This window comes from Octopus bimaculoides, chromosome 12 (genome assembly GCF_046866305.1).
Source record: "Octopus bimaculoides isolate indiv1 chromosome 12, ASM4686630v1, whole genome shotgun sequence".
Classification (NCBI taxonomy): domain Eukaryota; kingdom Metazoa; phylum Mollusca; class Cephalopoda; order Octopoda; family Octopodidae; genus Octopus; species Octopus bimaculoides.
Window position 1 is genome coordinate 52,297,364 of NC_142939.1, and position 3,314 is coordinate 52,300,677.

General features: G+C 33.8%; 1 long non-coding RNA gene across 1 annotated transcript; it reads right to left on the reverse strand.

The window, feature by feature from the left end:
- Nucleotides 1-648: 648 nt before the first annotated feature.
- On the reverse strand, nucleotides 649-3,073 carry LOC149133095 (uncharacterized). The gene is made up of 2 exons (XR_016243847.1): nucleotides 2,608-3,073; nucleotides 649-2,106 (listed from the first exon to the last, which is right to left on the reverse strand). It is a non-coding gene; the product is annotated as an uncharacterized LOC149133095 (long non-coding RNA).
- Nucleotides 3,074-3,314: the final 241 nt, after the last annotated feature.

A 3,314-nucleotide genomic window follows, 5' to 3' on the forward strand; every position in this document is an offset into this window, starting at 1 on the left:
GTTTTCTTTTATTCACCAACAAGATGCTGGTTGCTGGGGAACAACACAAAGACAGATATAATGTGTGGGAGTTTACATATAATGAAATGATAACAAAAAAAAACGATTAATGTTTACACGGTATACAGTAAAACAAAGAATAGAATGATACAACAGTAAAAAAAAAAAAAAAAAAAAAGAAAGAAAAGAAAAAGAAACATTTCCCAAAGGTCTGGAGAGTCTTATCTGAAACTTTGTCTTTTGAAGGACTTTTAATCATAGAAACAAAATTATGTGAATGAACACTTTTTAGAACAAATTACGTTAACTAAAAAATTAGAAAAAATTGTAGACGGAAATTTGCTAATTGCTTATGCGTGTATTTAATATCCAAATAAAACTTGTAATTTTTTCTCTGTATACAGCTGAATACCCTTTTTAACCTGTATCCACAACTTTTGGAAACACGCGTGCTGCTTAACTATTTTAACTCTACTCTGACGGAAGACTGGAAGAAGTATTTTTTTGGTGGTGGCACTGGAAAATATATGAAGTTCATCGCAGTTGATCTAGCAAGCGGGACCTCATATCAGGAGGCGGGGCCGGTGCGCATTAGTGCCGTCGAGAGATAGGCCCTGAAACGGCGCGCATTCTCTCCTGACGACCCCATACAATTGCTGGCTTCCAGTATGTGGAGCTTTCGATTGGTAGCACTTGCATGTGCAAGTTGCTTGCAGAACATCTATGTAAATCCTTAATTTTCTACAAAACAAATGTTGATTTTCAATGAGGAAAGCGTCAACATAACACCTTTACTTCCTGTATTATCGCTTTTAGCATTGTTCCATTCTACTTTCTTGATATTTTCAATTGAAATTAGGTGCATACATAGAAGTAAATAAATTATACTTGTGTGTGGAGTGCCATTTACATCCTTAAAAAAATTAAAGCCACAACGTTCCATATTTTGCAGAAACATTCTTTCTGGATTTCTCGGCAATTATATACGAATATTTTTTCGAATGTTTTGAATTGAAATGCTTGAATCCAAGTAATGAACAACTACATAAATATATATATAAACATACGTTGTTTACACGGAGAAAGATATTTTTTAAAAGTATAATAGCTCTGGCTTTTCAAATTTTATGGAAACATTCTTTCGGGATTTTTTTTTTTTACAGTTTGTCTAAGAACGATGATGAAGCGCAGAAAAAAAAAATGAAGGACTATTTCGTTTGCATCTAAAGTATATAAATATATATTGTGTGCATTTGAAGCTACATTTTTTCAATAAAAAAAGTAAATCAAAATTCGAAATTTTCAGAATATGAAATAAAGTAGTACTAACGTTATTGTTGAATACACATTCCAGGCATTATTTTGCATGGAATACACATTCTCCTCATTATTTTGCATGGAATCTTCTTATATTTATCAATTTTATTATTGCCAGAAACACTAGTATGTTTTCATACATGAAAGAAGAATATATCGAAAGGGACACAGGAACTGTTAGTGTTTTGAATCTCTTCATACGGAAAAAAAAAAAAGCCGCGTTTTCGTTTGCAGAAAGTGTTTTCCAGGTCAAAAAGTGAAAGTTTAATGAATCTTTTCACAAAAACAAATAATAAATGGATTTAATGTCTTTTAATTTTGTCTAAATATGCTCTCGTCAACTTCATCATTTGTCTGTCTCCACTGATTTAAATTGCATTTTGAATAGGATACTCCACAAATGAATCACGATAGATGTTCTTCCAGTTGACACTCAAATGTTATATACTATCACACTCAATATGCTATATGCCAATAATAAATGAGATCGAAGAATCGATCAGGAGATAGAGATAGTTTTCCTTGGGGAAACGAGTCTGTTCCCGATGACTATTTCTCGCCACAAACTCCTTTGGTATATGTGTGTATGTGTGTGTAATTCCTGACTTCCATCTGCATGATTAAGGTTTTTTTGTCTGTTTCATGACCTGAGTTCAACTAGGACTTAGTCGAATGCAACGGAGAAAGTCATGCTTTTACGGAAATGTAACTGTGTCTTCTGTATTTACTGTTAACCGCTCTCTCTTCTTTTATATTCAGAATTAACGGTGGAAAACGTGGTTGTTTTACCTGTTAATTATAAATGAAATAAAATATTTGATGGACCCACCTTAATGGCATCGTCACTAGATACTCTAAAGCATCTATCCCCCACTCTTTCAATCAACTATTTCACTTTCGTTCCCTAATAATTTCCTTTTGTAAATGCTTGAAAATCAGTGGTTAAAATGAACTCACTTTCATAGGGCTTTGGAAACAAAGCAGTAGAGAGAAGAAAAAAAAAACATATATTAAAAGGTTCTGGTCGAAGAAGGATAAAAACCTCTAATAGCAATCTTGTGAATTTAACGTTGCGTAAATATATTTGATTGAATATAAATAATAATAATAACCACACAAATTCTTGAACAACGTCTCAGTGTGAATTCTTCACAAGTACCCATATATAAAATTACAAGCTTATGATGTGCGCCAAGAAAGGACTAGATTATTCTAGTGCAGTGTCTGTATTATATGCTATAAACAGGACTATCATTCAGAAAAGTAGCTATTTTATCGAATTATAATTACTTTTTATTGATCTGTCACGAGAGTGTGATGCTGCAAATTATCACGTTGATCATCGAATGAAAGATGAGATGCTGGTGGTTTAGCAGGGTTATGTTCTGGCTGCGAGTAAATGATGCGCAATACGTATTGCTTTTACATTGCTTTTTTTTTTTTTTTACCTTTTTATTTGTTTCATACATCAGATTGCAGCCATGCTGGGAAACCGCATTTTTGGTTGAATGTACTTAATTTTTTAAATCCTGGTACTTATCCTATCGGTCACTTTTGCCGAACCGCTAATTTACGGGGACATAAACACACCAGCACCGGTTTTCAAGTGGTGGTGGGGAGGACAGAGACAAACACACACATATATATATATATATATATATATATATATGAAATTTTGAATTTAGTTCACGCACCCCCAGAACTGCCTTTGCGGACCCACTGTTCTAGACCATTGCATCACGTGATGTCTCGATGCTGATTGGTCAGTCAATCAGCTGATCACATGAAATGGCTGTTACAAGACTGTGACTTTTACTTGACAATTTGTCGATTCGGTTTCGAATCTGCTACAGATCCAACTCCACATTTCTATGGTCAACGCACAAAGAAGAGCCCGTTAGGCGTATTCAAGAGAGGTGCGATTCCACAAATTCCTTAATATATAGGATTGTTATTTAGGCAACTAAGATACTCATTCCATTATAATATAAATTTGA